Raw genomic sequence first — 26,097 nt, 5'->3', positions numbered from 1 at the left:
AATTAAAGCCCATCAGCCCATTAAGTGATTAGGGTTTCAAATCTAATTCTCCTAGTATTTAAAGAAAACCCTAAGGCACGTTTTAAGGTGGTTTTTTAAAGAGAGAGAAGAGTGCTTCTTGTGCCTTCTATTGTAGATCTAGAGTTTCTATACTCAAAACTCTCTAAAATCTTCTACCAACAATATTTTTTTAAGAAATTCAAGATTCGGTGTTGTAGAAGTTGCTGCCATCATTAGTCATCAAAGGTGTTAAAGATTTAAACATTCAATGGTTGTCTTGGAGTAACAAACTGGAGAGTTTGTGTTGATGATCTAAATCTTTAAGTGGAGCTCTCAGAATCACAAACAGGGATGTTTGTGCACAACAAATTCAGATAGAAGAATCCATGGATTCAGAGCTGGGTGTGGTCACGTGAGTAAGTACTACGAGAAGTAACATTAGATTTAGGGAAAAGTCTATTGTAAAACTTCCATTCTAAATAGTGAATTTGTGTCTTGAGGATTGTTTAGGTAAATCATCCCCAAGTTTTTTACCTTGAAACTGGATGGTTTCATTGGTTTGCTTGAGTCATTATATTGCTTGTCTTATTGACTTTTCCACACTTAACGATATGATTATTTGTGTTTAACCTAATTCTGCATAATAAACCTAAGTAAAAACTTGGTTTATTAATTGGGTTGAACAATCTAAGTACACTGGGGTCTAAACAAACAAATACAATTTAATAATTTAGCCTAAATTTGGGAAGCTTATATCTTATTTGTTAAATAGATAAATTTAAACAAGCATTTTCATACATTTTACAGATATTTTTCATATAATTAATGAACTCACGCAACATGCACTTCAACATCCACTAATTTTAATTAATGTTAAAATATTATCCTATAAATAAAAATTGTACTATGTTAATGCGTATGTTACGTTAAGTTTAATTATTATATTAACTTAGAATTGTAGCATTTTTTTTTTCCAAATATAAGTATAATGTCCATATTATTGAAACTTGAGTTTTAAAGTAATCTTTTGAATATTTATCACTTTTATTATTTTTTAGGGCTTATAACTCTTCTTATTTTAAAAAAAAAAAAAAAAAAAAAAAAGGGGCTTATAACTCCTATTTCCTATGCCTATTTTGTTTGTAGTTTTTAGCCCTAAACTAAATATTTTAGCCCACATAGAATAAAATTTCATACTTTTTAACCTAAAAATTAAGAAAATAAAATAAAAATTTGAGCCTAAAACTAAAAAAGCAACCTACAAAAAGAATCAATTTAAGTCACAATTAATCTAAAATGGACTAAATAGAGTGAAGTGGACCAATTGGACACATGTAGACCAAGTGGACCGAATTGTACTAAACTGAACTAAATTGATTGAACTTGACCAAAGTACTATATTGATGTAGCTCAAAAATAGGATTGTAATAATAATAAATGATATGCTTTTAACTTTTAGATATTATATAGATTCTAATGTCTATTTGTATATTAAAACTGATTGAATTGTAGATGTAGTTGAGTTTTCTTTCTGTCAACAATAAATGAGTTTGTGTACAGATAAGTGTTCAAGCTTCTATAAGTGAGTTTCTAAATAAATTTCCAACTTGCTCATAAATAAGAAGAAAAAAAAAATTCAAACCTGTACCTGCAGACTTGGATGAATGGTGTCAACCCATGAAAATAAATCAATTCTAGGTTGATATAGCGTCTCGCAACTTCATTGTCTAGAGAGAACAAATTTTGACATGAAAATTTTTTTTATTATTTTTATATATATGATAAGATTTAAACTTGTAACAGGTTGTAGCTAGCAAACAAATGCTCCCCAAAATGAGATAAGATTCTAACTCCAGATCACCTACTCTAATATCACAATAAATTATTGATTATCTCAAAAATTTAAATTGTTACGAAATAATGAACTTAATCATTTAACTAACATTCTAACTAATTTGTTTTAACTTAAGAATAACATTTAAAACTTTGACAGAACTGCTTTAGCTAAAGAAAACAAATATATTTATAGTGATCTATATGGAGAAAACACAACTTTATAGTACAACTCATAAGATCAAAGTTTTTTGCTTATTATTTTCATATTACATATGAATTGATACTGTTTATTATACAACATCATTCAAATTATGCATATGCTTGAGCCGCAAGACGAGGAGTAAGATTGACTTCTAATGAGGTGGCTTTTAGGTTGGTAAGTCCAACTTTCTCGGTCATGTCCACAGGTTCATCAGATGGGGTTGCAATTTCGAAAGCATGCAACAAAGTAGCTAATGTGAGTTGTGTAACTTGTAGAGCAAATGAAATCCCAGGGCACATTCTTCTACCGCTGCCAAATGGTATCAACTCAAAATGTTGGCCCTTAACATCAACATCCTTGTGAGTTGTAAGGAATCTTTCAGGTCGAAATTCAGTCGGATCCACCCACACACTTGGGTCTTGATGGAGTTTTGGAACATTAACAAGGAGTCGTGTACCTGATGGGATGTTATAGCCAGCCAAAGTACAGTCTTCCAAAGACTCATGTGGCACTAAGAGTGGTGCAGCAGGATATAAACGCATTGTTTCTTTGAGGATAGCTTGGAGATACTCCAAATTTTTCACATCTGATTCCTTCACTTGCCTTTCTCTACCAACTTGGATATCTAATTCTTGTTGAGCTTTCTTTAGAGTTTCACGGTTATTGAGAAGTAAAGAGAGAGCCCAGATCAATGTTACTGTTGTGGTGTCTGTGGCTGCTAAGATAAGGGCCTGCAAAAGTAATATAATTGGATTGTAGGGAATTAATAAATAGCCTACAGAAGTAAAGAGAGAACCCAAATTTTTCTACGTTGATGCTGTAAAGTTAAAATATAACTCAACTGAATTTCGCAGTAATAACAATTACTAAAAAAATAATTCAAAAGTTTCAAAACATGATCCTAACTCCACATCCACAAAGACAAGAGGGAATCAATTGTTCAATTTTATTTTTTAAGGATCCAAAATGTCGTCCTAACCTTCGACAATTTTGTCTTCTTGGGCGCTTTGGTGAATGATTTATTTAAAATGTTGATCTTGGACCAAAGATTTTGAATGGACTCATCGATCATTTATCAAATAGCTAAAGAAAAAGAAAGAAAAATCCAAAATTTGATTGTTTCTTTCAAATCTTGGGACATCACATATGAGTTATGTATTCAAAGTAGCTACTACTTTGCCCAAAAAAAAAAAAAGAACTACATTTTTTTTTTTTTTTTTTTTTTTTTTTTTTTTTTTTTTTTTGAGATTGTCAATGCATATCTGATGTTAGAGATTGTTCACACAATCATTAATATATATACCCATTATCCACAATTTTTTATATACATCGACACGTAACATATGAATATGTAATATGCGTTTTAACGATATACATAAATTAATGTGTGTCATGAACAGTATCTTATCCAGTATTTAGCAAGGTTTCTAGTAGTGTATAATATATATGGAATTAATATGGTTATGAAAAAAAAAAAAAGGGACAAAAAAAAAAAGAAAAAAAAAAAACCCTTACCAGGCATGTAGCTTTGATGATTGTATCTGCGTCATAACTAGAAATTTCATTCTCGTCAATGACCGTGGATAACAAAACATCCATAAAATCATGGCGTTCCTTCATCCCGCCAAACAGTTTCCTCTGCTTATGTTCTTGTAGCCATTCTCCAACCATTTGATCCAATTTTTAGCTGTCTTCTTCATAGCTTTCTCATACCCTCCCATGTCCAACCACCTTAGATAAGGTAGTGCATCGGCTACCACAAATGTCCCAGTCAAATCGAAAAACTCCCTCAACGCCTTTCGACATTGATCATTCCCTTCATTCTCATACTTGGTCGTAGCTCCACCAAACCGCTTCCCTACAACCATCCTAGATACCATATTTAGTGTTGTGTACCCAAACCATCTTTCCATTTCCACAAATACCTTGTTTTTCTTGCCCAATAGCTCAAATATCTGTTTAATAGAATCATTTACCTCGGCCTCTCTAATGTGTTTGAGCATCTCAAGGCGATGATTTGAGAGGACTTCCAGCATGGCCATCTTTCTCACTTGGCGCCAATAGGGACCATAAGGGCTAAACCCAAACATGGCATAGTTGTAGCCCAATAATTCTAGAGCTAGAGCTTTTGGACGATTGGCAAAGGCTTTGTCATTAGTGGTAAAACATTCTTTAACTATCTCCCAATTGCTTACTACTAGAGTTCGATGCACACCTAACCAGATAGTAAAGATTGGTCCATACTTGTCAGCCATGTTACCCAAGGTAATATGGGGTGGTTGTGACCCTCCTAGTAGGTGGAGGTGGCCAATCAAAGGCCATGCACTGCTAGCTTCCGGTGGAACTTTCCTTCTATTATCAGATTTTTGAACTCTTCTTGATATCCATGAGTATGAAAGAAAGAAGAGAAATAGGAAAAAGGCGAAAATGCTGGCTATAGAACTCATAGAAGAGTGAAGCTGTGAAGGAATATTGTAAGAGAAGGAAGAGCATATGTTTGCTATTTATGGTCCCTTGGCTGCAGCGGAGGGGTTTTTATAACGTGGAATTTCTTATTTCTTTAACATTTGTTTAGGTACACACCAACCTCAGTGGAATTTAGTGTAATGTGACATATACCATCACCATTTGAGTGAGGCTTAATTTATGCATTGTGTTTAGTTTACACATGCTAGTGTTTAGTTTATAAAACACTAATGTTTACCCTTAATTTATTTTGACAAACTATAACTAAAAAGTTAAAACCTTCAACGAGGAATTTGAGAGTTAGAGTTAGGAGAGTGGCTTTGTTTAGCTGTGTGCAATAGCTCTAGTCTCCGACTGCTGCTTAACCACTGAAGGTTTTTTTTTTTTTTTTTTGGTTGTTAATACCTATCATACCAGCCAGTATGATCGGAATAATTTGACGTATCGGTCAATCAAAATACCAGTCTGTATCACATTGTACTCGACATATTGGCGAAAATGGGCCATTTTGGATGGAAAGTAAAAATCGATTAGTACAAAGAGTTAAAAAAAAAAAAAAAAAAAAAAAAAAAAAAAAAAAAAAAAAAAAAAGGTGATTATCTGTTGCTCACAATGCCACCACATGGCCGGTCTTTAACCCTAAGTCTTCGAATCTTGCCTCTTCTTGGGAAAGTATTTGTTTGCTAGCTACGACTTGTTACAGGTTTATAATAAATCTGTTAATGAGTCAAACCGTATATAGAATCTGTTAAAGCTTATAATTAAAAGCCCAAATCTCACTAGTAGCGTACAAAAGACTTCATCCCAATAATTGTAGTTGCTCAATCATGATGTACTAAATTATATTATATATAATAATAACAATAATAATAACACAAACAAAAACTTTTTTAATAGTTATTTTTTATGACAGATGGCACACAATATTAAAACTTTTTGAGTAAGTCTAGTACTAAAATTATTTTCACAACTTTATCACAACTTGTCCAGAAAATAATTTGTGAGTGGTGGAATTATAAACCCACATAGATCCATTATTTTTTTTCCACTACTTACAACTCACCATGTAGGCAAGTTGTGGCCAAAATTGTGGAAATTGTTGAACTCTTCTTGATATCGATAAGTATAAAAGTAAGAAGAGAAATAGGGAAAAGGAAAAAATGCTAGCGATAGAACTCATAGAAGATAGAAGCTGTGAAGGAATATGAAATATTGTAATAGAAGGAAAAGCGTATGTTTGCAATTTATGGTCCCTTGATTGTGGCAAAGGGATTTTTATAATGTGACATTTATTAGTTCTTAAACAAGTATTTAGGCACACACTAACCTTACGTACAGTTGAGTGTGATGCATGTGACATATACCATCACTATTTGAGTGAGGCTTTATTTATGAGAAATGCTAGAACCATGTAAAGTTGGGTTGTGTTTAGTTCACACATACTAGTGTTTAGTTTATTAAAATACTAATGTTTACCCTTTATTTATTACGATGAACCATAACTCAAAACTTGCAACGTTGTCCTTAATTAAAAATGACAACCATGAAGGTAAGAGAACATAGACGAGTATTACATACTATATAACAAAAATAAAAAATTGATCCTAAAATTGTGGATGCCTCAATTTATGCCTCAATTGTGGATGCCTCAATTTATGCCTCAATCGTCGATGCCCCAATTATATACTATATAGTATTACATACTATATATGCCTCAATTTATTAATATTTATTAAAAACTTTAATAAATTATGTAATTTTCTTATAATTTGTAATAATTTCTAAAGTTTGAGTTTTAAAATTATATACTATATAATAAGAGTTGGGTTCTAAAAACCACTCTTGACTCAAGTTTCAACATTCTCCCTTTGCCAAGCAAGTTAAAATTATTAAAGAAATAAATTACATAATTTTCTTATAGTTTGGGTTAGCTTCAAATTAAACTATAAAATTTTAAAATTATCATATACTATACAATAAAAGTTAAATCATAAAACTTGTGATTGTGCCATGTGGCTATATTCTCTCTACTTCAATTGGCTAACCCTTATTAGACTTTGCTAAATTATATAATTTCTATATAGGTTGCAGTAGTTTCAAATTAAACCTTAAGTTTTATAATTTTTAATTAAAATTATTGATTATATACTATATAATAAAAATTTGTTCCTAAAAGCCATGGTTTAGCCAAGGAGCCGTGTCTTCAGTCTATGGTGGTGGAGGGTGATTCCTTACGGATTATTCAAGCTTTAATTGATGATAGGCCTTCGAGGACTATGTTTGGTAATGCTATCGCTGATATTCATAGTTTAGTTTCTAACGTTGATTGTAGTTTTTGTCATGTTAAGAGAGAGGGAAATAAACTTGCTCATGCCCTCGCTCGTAGAGCAGTTGCATCTGCTGATTCTGATGTGTGGTTAGAAGAGCTACCATGTGATTTGGAGGATATTTTTCAGTTTGATTTGCATCAATAAATGTTCTTACTGGTTTCTCAGAAAAAAAAAAAAAAAAAAAAAAAAAAAAAAAATTCTTTTGTAAATTACAAAATTTCATTATAGTTTCCGCAGGTTAGTTTCATTATTTTAAATTAAACCCTACGGTCTAAAATTTTCTAATCAAAACCATTAAAATTTTAAATAAATTCAATTCATGCTCTAGATGAGATATTGTTACTTAAAAGTAATAAAAATTCACACAAATTGTGACTAAAACTAAACAAAAAATAAAATCTATAAGTCAAAAAAAAAAAAAAAAAAATAGAAGAACTCTTGTGCACTATAATTATCAATAATATATTTAGTTATTTTTTTTCAAAGCAATCATAATAAAATTAATATTATATAAACTAATGTGCAAATTGAGGCATCAAATAGACAACCTCACCCTTTTATTTTTCTTTTTATCTTTTTCCTTAGAGTCTCCTTGCTTCGTGTGATGTATTAGAAGTATATTGAACTAGTTAAAAACTTGGTCCAACAAGGATTGTATCCACTCTATTATTTAATTTTTAAAAAAAATTTAATTTTTTATCATAAAATTCTTGATTAAATCGTGCATCACACCAGTATAATACTAATGTAAAATGACAATCCGAATTCAGTAATTATGGTGGGAAAATAGTAGAGAAAGTGGGCACATTACAGTCACAAATTAAGATTAGACTTGGCTAAAAAGCTGAGACATATTGATTATGGTGGGAAAATAGTAGAGAAAGTGGGCACGTTACAGTCACAAATATTAGACTTGGCAAAAAACCTGAGACATATTGACATAGATAGGTGTCGCATTTTTTTTGGATGGATTAGGCTGTTGCATTTGGCATAAAATGACAACTTTTACTACATTTTTTGACTTACTGGGTTGGGGCTGAGCGTGCACAATTTATCGAATAAGGTTTGAAGCATGTGAAGCTTCAGTAAATTGTTGTCTTAATTTTATTTATCACTAGTTATAGGCCCGTACGTTGCATGGTTTTATGAAAAAACTTATAAAATAAATGTATAAATAATTATATATTTTAATAAATTCAATAAAGATAAAAGAAAAAATTATCAAGTGTAAATAATTATCTCACTAAAATAAAGGGTAAGATTTCTTCGTAAAACTAAATTAAATTGATAATTCCAAATTGAATTTTAAATTGATAATTATTTTTAAAAAGTACTATACAATTGATAAATCTAAAATTAATATAATCTTGATAATATTATAAATTAAAAATTAAAGTTGATAATTCAAGAATACAGGTGTAGAACATCTTGATAATTTAATGTAACATTAAAATCAAATAAGAAAATTTTTAAAATTAATCTATTAATTCTAACCATATTTATTCATTAATTCTAAGACCCTAACCCTAAGCATATAAATTAGTTCAAAGCTAAGAAAATTAGTTTAAACAAAAGGCAAACAATACACAAAACCTAATCAATTTAATAAAAAAAAATACAAAAATGAAGAAAGAGCCTTTAGAAACTTGACAATGTTTTGAATTCATTAATTAAAATCACATGAAGAAAAAAAACCAATAATAACACTAAAGAAAATAAACAAAATGAAAATAATAATAATAAAAGAAGAAAGAATGCATACCTGCATTGTCATAGGATTTATGCATTCACATATTTAAATAAGCTTCACTCTAAAAAGGATATATAGGGTTATATATATTGGTGGAGTTCCATTTGAAATATAATTCATTTAAATCTAATTGAAATTAAAGATATCTAATCAATGTGTTTGTTTTTATCCCATAAAAATTGGAATTAAAAAAAGGTCATATGAATAGAAAAAAAAAAAAAAAAAATTGATTCAACATAACGTAACATATAAAAATTAAAAAATTTAAAAAAAAAATTTAAAAAGAGAGAGAAAGAGAACGTGGTTGATAGCTATAAGGAATTTTGATATATATATATATATATATATTTAAATGTCATTAACGTAGAAATTATCAAATTAATGGAGATATATACTGTTTTTTGGAATAAATAGAGATTATCAAATTATTGGCGATATATACTATTTCTTAGGATAGATTTATATTAATCACCTCTTGAAGAATTTGGATTGTGTTTATCCCTTAATAATTAAGTTTTTTAGCTTGATATTCTAATAAAATAATGTTAATTTAATAATATTAAAATTTATAAAATTTAGATGATAAATATTATCTAAATTAAATTTTGAATGTTAAATATTATCCCCTAATTTAATAAATATATCCTAACAAATAAAAAAACAATGTTAATTAGATGATAAATATTATCTAAATTAAATTTTTGTATGTTCAATATTATCCCTTAATTTAAGAAATATATCCTAACAAATAAAAAAAATAATGTTAATCTAATTTAATTTAATGATAAAAATGAATTAGAGTTCTGATAGTATACTATTCCTTTTTAGTTCTTTAAAAATCTAAAAATTTAATAAAATTTCTACAATTTGGTGAAGCCACATAGTATTTTGATAATATAATTAAATTGAATAACAATTAAAATGAATATTATGTAAGTTCAAGTTGGGCATTTTTTTTTTCAAAAACAAATATTATAAAATATTTTAAAAACTATGGCAAATTGTAAAAATAGTATAACAATTATTAATGAAATCTCTCTCTCTCTCTGTATATAAGATAAAAAATATATATCTATTTTTTTAAAATCTAAAAAATAATTGAATTTTGTATAATTAAAAAATAAGAGAGTTGCATAATCCTTTACCTCTTGAAAAACCTCAGCAAGAAGTCTTGTTTATTATTCATCAAAATCCTTCCTTCTCTTTAGCACTATGTGTCTGCTGGTCTCCCAATACTGCTGGGTTTAGTATTCCAATTGTGATCAAATTCTTCTTCTTTTTTATTTATTTATTTTTCTTAGGATTGTCTATTTAGTTTTATTCATTTATTTATGTGTCTTAGATAATTTAGTTTTAGTTTTTGGAAGTGGTATTTGAAATTTCAGTTTAAATAAGAATTGCAATGTGACTATAACTCATTCATCACAAACCATGGTCTACATATATGATATATCTAGAATACTAAATATATATATCATATAATACTATTTACGTTTTCTCGTTGATGATAACATTGATTTTATAATACTATTTACGTTTTCTCTTTGATGATAACATCAATTTTAAGAAGGTGCATGATCTACTCTTGGAATTTTCTGTGGTCAAAAAGTTAAGCCAAGATATATAGGGTGATGACGACAGTTTTTGTGTTTAGCTATGACTTTAGGGGTAAGGAATTTAGTGATAAGTTGTTTAGCCATAAGGAGTTCACTGATAAGTTGAAATTTTTTAAGCAAGGTAGAAATTATTACTTTGTTTGTTTTGTTATTAAGATGAACAACTTTGGTTACTGTTATTTTAGCATTTCTCTACACATGAATGGAAATATTTTTATGAAAGAAAATTAGCACATTAACACATTTGTCAAAAAAAGAATGCAACACCGAAAACCGAAAACATGTACAAAGTACCTATCCGAAATAAAATTTTAAACTGAATTAGCGTATATACAATAGCCTAAAAGTAAAATTTTCCAAACTCAACTCATTCTAAAATGAAAACAATCTAAAACTCTAAATGTGAAATTAGTCTTTCATTTAAATATTTTATATGTTCTCTAATCGTCTAACACTTCTATTTGGTCCTCCACTTTCTCTTTTTTTATTTCTTTGCAAAACAAAAACAATACAAAAGTTATTTTCCTCTTAAGGAAAAAAAAATAGTGTGAAGTTTTAAAAAAGAACCAAATAATATTTAATTCGGCACATATTTTTTCTTCAATTACTTCATTTCCATTGTTAGCCCCTCTTTTTGTTGTTTCCTATAATCAATTTGATGCAATATGTCATTATGTACTAATATATTTTTTTCTTCAATATATTTTTTGTTCTTATCTTCTAAAAAAAAAAATCATGCAATTTAAGAAGATAAGAACAAATATATATATATATATATATATCTATAAAAATTTATGAAAGTGTGAATCTTAAGAATATTTTTTTTTTCTTAATGGATGAGAAGAGGTTAAGTTGATATTAAATTATCAAGTTTTTGTGTCTATCAAACTTTATCCAAAGAAGTGATTTCAAATTAAAATTTTTATCAACTTAGAAATTATAGGAAAAAAAGATAAGAACAAAAAAAAAAATTATATTTATTTTTCAAAAATCTACTAAAATTTCTACAATTTTGTGAAGACACATGGCGCAACCACGGCGTCTAAGCCCAACTTTTATTATATATAATATGATATGATGTCATCAGTCACAATATAATTATTGATTTAAGAGTTGAATTATCGTTTTAATTTGCACGGTTTTAGTCAAGAACTTATGCCATATACAATTTTATTTAAAAACAATAAATAACTCAATTATTATTATATAATTTTATAGGTCATGTTAACAGATGCTCTTAGGGTAATTTTTTTTTTTTTTTAGGAATTCCTTAGGATAATTGTTAATAAACTTTTTTTTTTTTTTTAATTTGACACCACTTTTATGAGAAATATAAAAGGATGTCAAAATAATAAAATTGTTTTATATGGTAAAAACATTTTTCAATGGAACCTGGTATGTCATTGATATAAAATTTATAATAATTATCATTTATGAATAAAAATTATATCACAAATCTTATATTTGTTTTGTAGAATTCATTGGCATTTTTTTATTGGAAAATGGAAAATAGTTATTATCAATATTAAAAGAATAATTTAATATCTCATAAACTTATTTACATACTTAAACAAATTAATCTCAAGTTTATATAATTTTATCTTATGCATGGGTTGCTCCACATCCAACCCCAGGGTTCAAATGAATCCCTTGACCTATCATTTTTTTTTTTAAAATATATTTGTGGCAGTTTTAGAGTGTAAAAATTTCTATTTTTCCAAATATACAGGAGGTGAATAGTATTTTTCTTTCAAAATTAAAATTGATAATTTTCTAAACAAATTCACTATTGAATACCAACAATTATTTTCACTATTGAATACCCTAAACAAATTTTACTAATTAAGATAATTGGAACCCACACACAAAATTCATTTAAGGTTGAAATTTTCAAAGATAGTCATATACATGTATGGGTGATATTACTTCTTGTGGTAGTTTTGTCAAAGTTACATAATTCAATAAATTTTTGTATGTATTTTGACAAATCAATTGTTGAATTATATTTTCTACTTATACCCCTCGATACCTACAAAATTCCAAGATAATAAGAGTTTAATAGCTATATCAGGGGTTCAAGTGATGATTCAACAGTAATCACATTCTTTGTGGCACCCCATATCTGTGGTTATCCCACTTCTGCCTCGCCTACAATCTACCTATAATATATATATATATATATATAAAATATTTTAATTTCATGTTTTTCTTTATATTTTAAAAATTATACATAAAACATGAGTTTATTATTGAATATAAATAATATCCAATTAACATGAAACCTACCGTATATGTCAAGATTAATAAAATTGTGGAATTTTTAAAATGTTAATTCTCTCTCTCTCTCTCTCTCTCTCTCTCTCTCTCATAATTCAATAAATGAAATTATATAATATATCAATGTTAATTGTGGAATTTTTAATTGTGGAATTTTATTTATACTATGAGAGAAGTCCTCTCCATTTATATAGAAAATGAATAAGATCTTGATCTAGGTGATGCATTTTCCATTGATATATTATATAATTAATTTCATTGTTAATTGCTTCATATATAATGGAGTTACAATAGAATCACAACAATTTGATGACAATGGACAAGGATAGGCCGAGTAGGACATGATATGTTCTGCTCGACAACTAGGTCAAGGCCTGTTCTCCTCAGCCACAACGTATGATGCTTTGTTTGAAAGTGAGAAAGCTTTAACAGGCCACATGAGGCTTTCCCTTACCCAACCCATAAGCCATGAGCCAAGTGAATAGATAAACTATAAGAATGATTAACGGCCATTTATTAATTTTACACCTGCTCCAAAAACAGACTATCAAGAGTAACATTCACAACAACTTTAAAAGGAAAACAAACCTAAAGGAAAAATGTATGCAACTCATGAGCGACTTATCCTTTCAGTAAAAAAAAGAGATCTAACTTTAGAATCGAAGCACTGGCACATGAGGCATTTTTCCTTTGTTTCTTGCATGTATTATTGTCAAGTTGGACTTATGATTAGTTTGTATCGATCATCAGTCGGCATCTTCTGTGAAACACACGTATTTTGCTAAGAAAAAGATTGTATGTCTGAAATCGCTCGATGGACACTTGTCGTGACATTTCCATTGCATAAGGCAACTACATAATCCAAAATGAAAATCCAAGTCTGGTTGCTACGATACAATTGCTACTTTATCTATTTTATCATCTCATTTTACAAATTAAACACCCAACATTAATGGTTTTATTTTATCATTCAACACATTAAAATAATATATCCACTACAATAAATAACAATCACAACCACAACCAAAAGGAAATAATCATTATAATAATAAGAGGACAAGTAAAATATATTTTTTAAGTATAACATCTTAACTATAGTGCACAGCCAACTATAGTGCACAGCCAAAGATGGCTGTGCACTATAGATTAAGAGCCAAAAATTATACCTTTAGCTCCACAGATGCAGCCCTATTTTTCTTGTATTGGTTGTTAAATTTGGCAATATGGCAATTTGACACCACCAATATTAATACTCTACATATTATAGATTCTTACAGGGATACTGAAAGCTCGATAGTAAAATTACTAGAGCTAGTCTAGACTCCCAATTTTAAAACTACGGCTTAATTGCTTTTAATTTACTCAACTAGATGTGGAATAAAAGTAATTAAAATGTGCAATTAATCGGAAATACTACCTAGTGCTTGGGCATACATAATTAAAAATTAAGTATAAAACACAAGGAGTAAGAGAAGAGAGATGCAAACACAAGATAACACAGCGATATGTTATCGAAGAGGAAAACCAAAGTGCTTGGTGTAAAAACCTCTTTGCGGCTCTCTAAGCCGAATTAATCCACTAGTGAATAAGTTGGAGTACAAGGATTACAATATAGTCCCTCCAAACCTAAACTACCCTCTATACTTAGACTCTCCAAATCCCAGTTACCAACGTGCTTCAACGAGCTTTGTCTTCACTAGCTTCCCAAATCCTGCAATTATCACCAATTGCATCCACCATAGAATGGCATGACAAGAGCACCAAAACAACTCACAACATTCAAAATGGGTGAGGTATGTGTTTGGGCTAAGAACCTCTCACGTGATATGAAATTAGAGTGGTTGAAGTAGAGGAAAACTAAGAGAAATGAGCTTTGTCTTCACTAGCTTCCAAAATCCTGTAATTATCACCAATTGCATCCACCATAGAATGGCATGACAAGAGCACCAAAACAACTCACAACATTCAAAATGGGTGAGGTATGTGTTTGGGCTAAGAACCTCCCACATGATATGAAATTAGAGTGGTTGAAGTAGAGGAAAATTAAGAGAAATGTGTAGAGGATTGTAAGTAAGCAATCTCTAACTCTTCAATGAATTTCTAGGGTTTTCTCTCTGAAATTCTCTTTACAATTTCATGCGTAATGTATGGGTAAAGAAATTATGAAAGGCACACAAAACAGCTGGCAATGCATCTCGCGAGTCGAGTCAAGTCACGAGTTGGCCAAGTCACAAGCCACTTGCGAGATGCCATCAGGCACTAAACGCTTCAACTTTCAGCATGTTCTCCTCATGTGACTTTTCCCAGGTTGCTCCACTCGCGAGTCAATCGCAAGATGATCTATCTTCACAATTCTTCACCAATTTCACACACTAAACCCATTACATTGAATCCTAGAAATATATAGAGAAATAATTGAAGAATTACAATCAAATCTGACACAGAATTAAAGCCAACAAAACATAATTGAAAATCACAATTTTACATATACGGTATTATACCATGATATTGCACTCTAGGTGTTAATATTTACAATATTTCCAATTTACGCTTTCTTCTTTTGGATTTTCAATTCTACACATAGTTCACTTGAGTTATTTTATTTATACTCCTAACATTATAATTGCAGTCACATAATACTATGCAATTTGTTTTCCTTTATTTAAGAATAATTGTTTTAGTTGTCCTTGACCCTAAAACTCTCCCCCATTTTAAAATTCTTTTTAATACGTAGAAAACTTAATGTTTAATTATAAAATTTACACTTGATTCCACAAGAATGCATCATTCATGTAGGCACTCATATATTGAGAGTTCAGAAGTTCTAGAGTTGTAATGGGATACTGCTGTAATTTCATCTACTGGTTAGAATTTACAAATAAAGGTTTTATACTAGAATATAAAATTCTCTTCATATGGTGGATTGCTTTGTTAGGGTAGATTACCCTCATAGTAGTTTGTTCTTTGGAGAAGTTCTCCCCTGGTTTCCTACTTCGTTAATATATAGATGTGTTATTTGTTTATTGATTTTCTTGCATGCTTTACATATTCAGTGAATTCTTGCTAACTTCATTGCTTAATTGTTTTAAATTGGCATTCTCATAGTTTAACAATTGAACATTATTGATAGATACTAAAGCTTTCACTTCACCTTGGAATTACTTTCAGAGCATAAGCAAAATTATAAACATACTCTATGGTCATTATTAGGGTCATATTTTTTGTATATGTTGGCAAACACATGATAAAACACGCTTTTACTATACTTGAGTCTTAGTTTAAGTATGCCTTAATCATACACGAGTGGTATACTTTGAAGACTTAAGAAACTACTCAAAAGGCTACTCAAGAAAAGCTATCAAACAGGACTTCAATACGTCTCAATACCTAAATGGGTTTGTCTAGTGATTGCTTGAATTACAACAATGTACTATTTTGCCTTAATCAATGGTAAACCTAATGGTTACATTGCTCATTTTCGAGGGTTGAAACAAGGTGATCGTGTATCACCTTACCTCTTCTTGTTTTATGTTGAAGGCTTGGGTGCTCTTCTTCGGATTGTTGAGTTGGACAAACATATTTGGGGTGTGATTAGTTGTAATGGTGGGCCTTGGCTAACCCACTTATTATTTACAGACGATGTTTTACTTTTTTACAAGGCATTTCTAATAACGTATCAAACTAGAGAGCACGGACATGACATTTGGATTGTCATGCCCATGTGATCGAACACGTACAAGAATTAAGAAACGTGTTGGACACAGCTGCATGTGTGTCCCAGCCATTATTTTTTTGTTGAAAAATGATAGACACGGTGGGGACACAATTGGGACAAAAACTGAGCCAAAAAAAAAAAAAAACTGAAACACACTACTTGTCATGCCAATCTCCTCTTACTTCATCCTCTCATGCCGATCTCCTCCTACTCCTCTCACGCCAATATCTTCTTCTTCTTCTCCTCCCACTCTAATATCTTCTTTTTCTTCTTCTTCAGCTTATCTATTTCACTTTTACCGTTCTTTTACCCTTTTTCCTTATTTTCTCTGTGTGTGTTTTTTTATTATTTTGTATCACACATGAAGAGTTCTTTTATCTTTAGCCACTCACATGAACAAAAAATGTGTAAATAGGTGCTTCTTTTCAAATTTTTGTCTTTTATGAGTTAAAGTCCACCACTAGGTAGTTAATGTTTTAAAATTATTTTTCATTATCTAGGTAAACAGTAGGCACATGTATATATTATTAGTGACTAGGCTTTAATATGCTTCTAAAATTATTTAAAAACAAATAATATTTTTTTTATAAAAAAAATTTATAAGCTTTGAAATATATATATATATATATATATATATATATATATATATAATTAATATACGTATCACCACCATACCTGTATTCTAATTTTTCAAAAATTGCGGTGTCGCCATATTGTACCTATTCTTGTACTTGTGCCAGTATCCAGGTTCGTGCTTCCTATGTATCAACGCATCATTAACACCTTAGGTTTGAGGTTGCATTGGGGTAGAAGATCTACAATGGGAAGACCACTCTATTCTTTAGCTAAAACATCAACCAGAAGACTCAAGTCTCAATCAAAACAGCAATGCAAGCTAGTAGTGAGAAGGAATATGAGAGATATTTGGGGCTACCAGATATGGAGGGGTGTCTGTGCAAACGGACTCAGACGTGGTAGAGGTGAACTTCATTGTCGTAGATGCATACTCCCCTACACAACTATTGTGGCCCGGCCATGGCTTCATGCACTAGGGGCTGTGCCATCAACCTTGCACCAGAAAGTGAAGTACCCATCAGGAGGTCAAGTCAAAGAAATAATAAGGAACCAAGGAATGGCTAGACAATGCATGGTGTCGGCAATCTCACGACGACCAAATAGTGAACCTTCCACTTCAGCCGAGAATGGCTTATAGCAATCAATGACCCCGGTCCCAATTGCGGGTAGTGGAGGACCGGCCATGGAGGTGAGCTGTGAGGAGCTGGAGAAAGTGCTCGTCGGATCAGACCCTGAGAGGTTTTTTCAGATCGACTCGGAATTGCCACCAGAGGAAAAGTCAACGCTAGTTGATTTTCTTCGACGGAATGAGGACGTATTCGCCTGGGATCCCTATGAGGCCCCCGGGGTTGACTTAGATCTCATATGCCATCACCTTAATGTTAACCTGGCTATAAAACCGAGGAAGCAGCCCCCTCGTCGGCCGTCAAAAGAACATTCAGATGCTGTAAGAGAAGAGGTTGCAAAATTGAAGAAAGCTGGGGCTATCAAGGAAGTATTCTACCCCGAATGGTTAGCCAACACAGTCGTGGTAAAGAAGAAGAGCGGAAAATGGCGGATTTGCGTAGACTTCACGGACTTAAACAAGGCCTGCCCGAAAGATCCTTTCCCAATGCCACAGATAGACCGATTGTTAGATGTGACTGTCGGACACCCCCGAATGAGTTTTTTGGACACTTTCCAGGGCTACCATCAGATATCCCTGGCTGCCGAAGACCAAGAAAAAATTGCTTTTGTCACCCCAGTTGGAAACTATCATTATAAGGTGATGCCCTTCGACTTAAAGAATGCCGAGTCGACCTATCAGAGGATGATGACTAGGATGTTTGAACAACAAATGGGTAAGACCGTTGAAGTATACATAGATGACATGGTAGTAAAAAGCAAATTGGTGGCCGACCACATCAGAGACCTCGGTGAAGTATTTCAATTTCTGAGAAAGTACAAGCTACGACTGAACGCATCCAAGTGTTCATTTGGGGTGGGATCAGGAAAATTCTTAGACTATATGGTAACCCACAGAGGAATAGAAGTTAACCCTGACCAAATAAGAGCCATCCATAGCCTGCAGCCCCCTCGGAATCCCAAAGAGGTCCAGAAACTTACCGGCATGATAGCTGCCTTAAACCGTTTCATCTCCCGCTCAGCGGACAAATACAGGCCTTTCTTCCTCCTATTGCACAAGTGGAAGGGCTTCGAGTGGACTGAGGAGTGTGCTTTAGCTTTCCAACAGCTCAAGGAATACCTTGCCCGACCACCGATTATGTCCAGTCCCGATGCCAACAAGGTGTTGTTCGCATACATCGCGGTAGCCCCTCATGCGGTGAGCTTAGTGCTAATCCAAGAAGACAACGGCAAACAGCATCCCGTGTATTACGTGAGCAAATCATTGCAGGAGGCGGAGACCCGGTATCTCCCCCTCGAAAAAGCTATCTTGGCCATCGTACAAGCCACGCGGAAGCTCCCCCACTATTTTCAGGCACATACAGTTGTTGTGCTAACTCAACTTCCGTTGAAATCCGTCCTCCGCAGCGCCGACTACACAGGTAGAATTGCTAAGTGGGGAGCAATCCTGGGCACCTTCGACATTAGATACATGCCTCGCACCGCCATAAAAGGACAGGTCCTCGCCGATCTAGTAGCTGAATTTGCGGAGCCCACTTTGGAAGGAATGGAAGTGTCGAGGTCACCAAATGCTAGTGAGAAACTGATCAGCACAGTCTCTCAACATGAACACAATTGGTGGAAAGCACACATCAACGGTGCAGTGAACCAAAGGGGCTCAAGCGTGGGGCTGGTTCTAGTCTCTCCCGAAGGGATAACCATAGAAAAGTCATTGAGGCTTGGATTCTCAGCCACGAATAACGAAGCCGAGTATGAGGCGCTATTGGAGGGGATGTCAATGATCCGAAAAATTGGGCGGAAAGTGCGTAAGTATATCCTCGGATTCGAGACTCATCGTGGGACAAGTGAACGGGGAATTGGAGGCGAAGGATGAAAGAATGCAAGAGTACCTTGCCCGGGCCAAACACTTGCAGACCCATTTCAATCACTTCCGCTTAACGCATATACCCAGGAGTGGGAACACCTATGCTGATTCTCTCGCAACGCTGGCCACCTCCTCGGCTCAGCCCCTTCCGCAGGTTATTTTGGTTGAAGATCTCTGCCACCCAACAACAGAGAAGGCCAACGGAATTCGAGTACACAACGTCGGGGTAGGACCTAGCTGGATGGACCCTCTGGTGCTGTTCTTAAGGCACGTCACCTTGCCGGACGATAAGGTTGAGGCTAACAAAATCAGGAGGAAAGCTTCTCGATTCTGGCTGTCCGAGGACTCCAAACTTTACAGACGCTTGTTTTCGGGGCCATCCCTGCTGTGTGTGCACCCAGAGGCTACAGAACTCATCTTGGAGGAGTTACATGAAGGGATTTGTGGAAGTCATACGGGGGGTAAGTCCCTCTCCCACAGGGCCATGACGCTGGGTTACTGGTGGCCGAGCATGCATAAAAAGGCTTTGGAATATGTGAAGAAATGCGACCAATGCCAAAAGTTCGCCCCGAACATACATCAGCCGGGCGGAGAACTTAACCCACTGTCCAGCCCTTGGCCATTCCCGCAATAGGGCCTAGACATACTAGGACCGTTCCCCAAAGCGGCTGGGAACAAGAAATTTCTCCTTGTCGGCACCGATTACTTCACAAAGTGGGTCGAAGCTGAGGCGCTGGCAAACATTAGGGGCATCGATGTCAAGAAGTTTGTTTGGAAAAATATTATCACTAGGTTCGGGACCCCGCACAACTTGATCTCGGACAAAGGCCTCCAGTTTGACAGCAAAGCCTTTAGAGAATATTGTAATGAGCTGGGAATTATCAATCGATACTCCACACCGGCCTACCCACAGGGTAACGGACAGGCAGAAGCCATCAACAAAATCATAGTGAATGGATTGAAAAAGAGGTTGGACGACGCGAAAGGGAGGTGGGTTGAAGAGTTAGCCCACGTCTTGTGGACATACCGCACCATACCTCGAAGGTCCACAGGAGAAACCCCCTTTTCATTGACCTACGGAGCCGAGGCTATCATCCCACTGGAGATAAACTTCCCAACACAAAGGACTACTGCCTTCAACTCCATTGTTAATAACAGCCTTCTGGAAAAAAGCTTGGATCTCCTTGAAGAAAAAAGGGAAAGGGCAATGGTCCACCTAGCGTACTATCAGCAAAAGCTCAAACGGGGCTACGACGCCAAGGTAAAGTCAAGACCATTGGCGCCCGGGGATCTAGTGCTGAGGAAAGTCCTGGGCACAGCGAGGAACCCTGCATGGGGAAAGCTTGGATCAAACTAGGAAGGCCCATACCGTATCACTTCCGTAGCCGGCATAGAGGCATACTTTTTCGAAGATTTGGATGAACATGTAGTACCACGCCCATGGAATGTAAATAACCTGAAAAGGTACTGTTATTAATGAAAGACACCATTCTTGACGCCATATTACTATGCAGCTACTCGGACTAAGTGTTAAACAAAACCCAAGTCTTGCCTGGCTCCTCGGACCACAGACTTGGGGGAAATTAACCACGAAGCAATTTTCACTGAGTGTTAAACAGAACCCAAGTCCTGCCTGGCTCCTCGAATCACAGACTTGGGGGAAATTAACCATGAAGCCATTTTCACTAAGTGTTAAATAGAACCCAAGTCCTGTCTGGCTCCTCGGACCACAGACTTAGGGGAAATTAACCACGAAGCCATTTTCACTAAGTGTTAAACAGAACCCAAGTCCTGCCTGGCTCTTCGGACCACAGACTTGGGGGAAATTAACCAAAAAGCCATTTTCACTAAATGTTAAACAGAACCCAAGTCCTGCCTGGCTCCTCGGACCATAGACTTAGGGGAAATTAACCACGAAGCGATTTTCACTAAGTGTTAAACAGAACCCAAGTCCTGCCTAGCTCCTTGGACCATAGACTTGGGGAAATTAACCAAGAAGCCATTTTCACTAAGTGTTAAACAGAACCCAAGTCCTACCTGGCTCCTCAGACCACAGACTTTGGGGAAATTAACCACGAAGCTATTTTCACTAAGTGTTAAACAGAACCCAAGTCCTGCCTGGCTCCTCGAACCACAGACTTGGGGGAAATTAACCATTAAGCCATTTTCACTAAGTGTTAAACAGAACCCAAGTCCTGCCTGGCTCCTCGGACCACAGACTTGGGGGAAATTAACCACGAAGCCATTTTCACTAAATGTTAAACAGAACCCAAGTCCTGCCTGGCTCCTCGGACCACAGACTTGGGAGAAATTAACCACGAAACAATTTTCACTAAGTGTTAAACAGAACCTAAGTCCTGCCTAGCTCCTCAGACCGCAGACTTGGGGGAAATTAACCACGAAGCGATTTTCACTAAGTGTTAAACAGAACCGAAGTCCTGCCTGGCTCCTTGGACCGCAGACTTGGGGGAAATTAACCACGAAGCGATTTTCACTAAGTGTTAAACAGAACCCAAGTCCTGCCTGGCTCCTTGGACCATAGACTTGGAGGAAATTAACCAAGAAGCCATTTTCACTAAGTGTTAAACAGAACCCAAGTCCTACCTGGCTCCTCAAACCACAGACTTTGGGGAAATTAACCACGAAGCTATTTTCACTAAGTGTTAAACAGAACCCAAGTCCTGCCTGGCTCCTCGAACCACAGACTTGGGGGAAATTAACCACGAAGCCATTTTCACTAAGTGTTAAACAGAACCCAAGTCCTGCCTGGCTCCTCGGACCACAGACTTGGGGGAAATTAACCACGAAGCCATTTTCACTAAATGTTAAACAGAACCCAAGTCCTGCCTGGCTCCTCGGACCACAGACTTGGGAGAAATTAACCACGAAACAATTTTCACTAAGTGTTAAACAGAACCCAAGTCCTGCCTGGCTCTTCGGACCACAGACTTGGGGGAAATTAACCAAAAAGCCATTTTCACTAAATGTTAAACAAAACCCAAGTCCTGCCTGGCTCCTCGGACCAGAGACTTGGGGGAAATTAACCACGAAGCGATTTTCACTAAGTGTTAAACAGAACCCAAGTCCTGTCTGGCTCCTTGGACCATAGACTTGGAGGAAATTAACCAAGAAGCCATTTTCACTAAGTGTTAAACAGAACCCAAGTCCTACCTGGCTCCTCGGACCACAGACTTTGGGTAAATTAACCACGAAGCTATTTTCACTAAGTGTTAAACAGAACCCAAGTCCTGCCTGGCTCCTCGAACCACAGACTTGGGGGAAATTAACCACGAAGCCATTTTCACTAAGTGTTAAACAGAACCCAAGTCCTGCCTGGCTCCTCGGACCACAGACTTGGGGGAAATTAACCACGAAGCCATTTTCACTAAATGTTAAACAGAACCCAAGTCCTGCCTGGCTCCTCGGACCACAGACTTGGGAGAAATTAACCACGAAACAATTTTCACTAAGTGTTAAACAGAACCCCTGCCTAAGTTGGGGGACCTGCTTAACCCACGAAGCGATTTTCACTAAGTGTTAAACAGAACCCAAGTCCTGCCTGGCTCCTTGGACCATAGACTTGGAGGAAATTAACCAAGAAGCCATTTTCACTAAGTGTTAACCCCAGGCTCACTAAATTAACCACGAAGCTGTGTAAACAGAACCCAAGTCCTGCCTGGCTCCTCGAACCACAGACTTGGGGGAAATTAACCACGAAGCCATTTTCACTAAGTGTTAAACAGAACCCAAGTCCTGCCTGGCTCCTCGGACCACAGACTTGGGGGAAATTAACCACGAAGCCATTTTCACTAAATGTTAAACAGAACCCAAGTCCTGCCTGGCTCCTCGGACCACAGACTTGTTAACCACGAAGTGTTAAACAGAACCCAAGTCCTGCCTGGCTCTTCGGACCACAGACTTGGGGGAAATTAACCACGAAGCCATTTTCACTAAGTGTTAAACAGAACCCAAGTCCTGCCTGGCTCCTCGGACCATAGACTTGGGGGAAATTAACCACGAAGCGATTTTCACTAAGTGTTAAACAGAACCCAAGTCCTGCCTGGCTCCTTGGACCATAGACTTGGAGGAAATTAACCAAGAAGCTATTTTCACTAAGTGTTAAACAGAACCCAAGTCCTACCTGGCTCCTCGGACCACAGACTTTGGGGAAATTAACCACGAAGCTATTTTCACTAAGTGTTAAACAGAACCCAAGTCCTGCCTGGCTCCTCGAACCACAGACTTGGGGGAAATTAACCACGAAGCCATTTTCACTATGTGTTAAACAGAACCCAAGTCCTGCCTGGCTCCTCGGACCACAGACTTGGGGGAAATTAACCACGAAGCCATTTTCACTAAATGTTAAACAGAACCCAAGTCCTGCCTGGCTCCTCGGACCACAGACTTGGAAGAAATTAACCACGAAACAATTTTCACTAAGTGTTAAACAGAACCTAAGTCCTGCCTAGCTCCTCAGACCGCAGACTTGGGGGAAATTAATCACGAAGCGATTTTCACTAAGTGTTAAACAGAACCTAAGTCCTGCCTGGCTCCTCGGACCGCAGACTTGGGGGAAATTAACCACGAAGCGATTTTCACTAAGTGTTAAACAGAACCCAAGTCCTGCCTGGCTCCTCGGACCACAGACTTGGGGGAAATTAGCATCGCTGCCATTTTTGTCTGATTATCGACGATCATTTTTTGCACATTCATCCACTCATGTTTGGTTTTCAATAGTTAATAGCAGAATAAACATCCATTTATGATGAAAAAATGAAGAGAAAGTAAAACAACAAGAATAAAAGGAAACGACACCTTTCATTAAAATCCCAAAAAAAACGATCCTTTTACAACCATTAAACTGAACAAAATATAAAAGGTCTAACAAGTAAGATCCTACACTACTTTCCTACATCTGATCCCTGAGCAGGCCCGGGTTGGTCGTCTGCTGGTTATGGCCCCGGAACAGTCTCCTTAGCCTGTGCAACAACCTCCCTGATTGAAAGACTGTCCTCGGGCAACCTGTCCTTCACGGTCGGCTGTGCATCCTCAGCTTCAGGCACAGCGGAGTCCGAGGCTAAAGCCTTCGTTAGGAAAGGCTCTTCAGGCGCGACCTCGTCAGGGGTCTCACGAACGTCCCCGAGAAAAAAGATATTCTCAGTTTTCCTAAGATCGGAATCCGCTGGGACTGCCGCCCGGTCCAGGGCTACACCCCAAGACAGGGTAATGTATTCCCTGCATACAGTAGCCACCTCCTCGGCTAGCCTGACCTCAGTTTCCTTGACCCCGCGATCATAAGAGGCTGCTACTGCTTTCTTGACCGCCTCCCTAGCCAAACGGGCCTCCCCTTTGACCTTCTCAAGCTCGGCCCTGAGATCTGAAACCGCCTGCTTCTCTGTCGCGAGATTTTCCTCGGACTGGCGAAGCTGTAGATGTAGATCCTCAGCCTGCTTAGTGGCATTTTTAAGGCCGGCCTCCGCGCTTGCCAGGCCCTTCTTTGCCTCATTCACTTCATGGCTCAGGCCATCGTTTTCCTTCTTGAGGTCACCAGCAGTCCTCTCGGCAGCGCAGCGGAACTGAGCCTCATTATGAAGGTCCTCACGTGCCTTTTTGGCCCACTCCACAGCAACGAAAATTTGCTGAGTGACCTGCGCCAGAAAAGTAAAGGCTTAATTAAAGAGAATGATGAATAAATGGCAGCGTAACAAGAGAACGAGATAGTAAAAGTTTTCACTTACCATTGCCATGTCCCTTTTCAACGACATGAAGAGTTCTGGTTGCCGAGTATCCCGGAGCCCCTTCATGTCGCGAGGCAAAAGAAGAGGCTGCTGCAGGGCCTCAGCCAAGAATGATGCCTCCCGTCATTGGGATTCCCACAGAGTTGCATCCCAAGAAATTGGAGCGCCATCCAGTTCGAGCCGCGGCGACCATATTCGTTGTTCCCTCCGAATAGCCGCCTCGTCTCGGTTGTCAATGGACTTGGTCCTCTTCTCTTTGGGCTCTTTAGTCTCTTTGCCTCTCTTCTGAGGCTTGGCTTTTTCTTGGCCAAACTCGCCCTCCTCCAATTCCCCCACAGGCCTCTTTCGCCTCAAATTGGGCATGGGCTACAGCGCCGCATCCTATGTGGGAGGAGGAGGAGGAGGAGCCTTGGTGGTCAGCTGCTCCTTCGGGGCATCCTTGAAGGATTGCCCCTTATTCCTATTGGCAAGGAAGCCCCTAAGACCAGACCTTTGTTTCAGGTCCATTCCTTCTTCTTCAAGCTCTTGGCTGGTACCAACTTGTGCGGTTACTAAACCAAGATCAGGGGCTACTGAGGGGCGGTCTAAATTTGACTCAGAATCCGAGAGCTCTACTGGCCTGGCCGACACCTCTCCCTCCTTGGTGAAGTGGAATTGGTCTATCTGTTCCTCCAAAGACGAATGTGAGGAACCGGCTTCTTCCTCTAGGACAACCACTGCGGGAAAGGCACGCTGAGCAGGCAGCTGGACGAGAGGCAAATCTCTCAAGGCAAGAAAACCTAGTACGGAGATGTCGATCCGTGCCAATCGCGGACTACCAGCCCTGATTGCTTGGCCGGGCTCCACTAGAGCACGAGTAAGGGGCACATAGTCCAAAATCAGAGGTGCGGCCCGCAATTGCCCGTCTGCACTCACGTAAATCTCAGACCTTAGAAGGAAATTGAATGCCTGGACGTTGACCAAACTTAGCCGAGGAGTCATATGCGCCTTGTCTGCAAAGTCCGAAGAGAGGGTTATGTTAATCCGAAGAGGCAAACAAGCAAAGTCAAAATCGAAACAATAAAAAAAAGGGGGGGGGGGGGAAAGATCAAAACTAGGATCCT

The 26,097-nt window shown here is 36.2% G+C and overlaps 1 pseudogene across 1 annotated transcript; it reads right to left on the bottom strand.

Moving 5' to 3' along the window:
- Positions 1–2,059: 2,059 nt before the first annotated feature.
- LOC115965618 lies at positions 2,060–4,585 on the bottom strand (annotated as a pseudogene). Its single transcript, XR_004086118.1, has 2 exons — positions 3,554–4,585; positions 2,060–2,769 (listed from the first exon to the last, which is right to left on the bottom strand). The product of XR_004086118.1 is annotated as a cytochrome P450 CYP82D47-like (transcript).
- Between the last annotated feature and the right edge of the window lie 21,512 nt (positions 4,586–26,097).

Source organism: Quercus lobata, chromosome 10 (assembly GCF_001633185.2).
Source record: "Quercus lobata isolate SW786 chromosome 10, ValleyOak3.0 Primary Assembly, whole genome shotgun sequence".
Taxonomy (NCBI): Eukaryota; Viridiplantae; Streptophyta; class Magnoliopsida; order Fagales; family Fagaceae; genus Quercus; species Quercus lobata.
The sequence above is the reverse complement of the archived record's forward strand: the minus strand, read 5'-3'. Positions and strand labels throughout refer to the sequence as shown.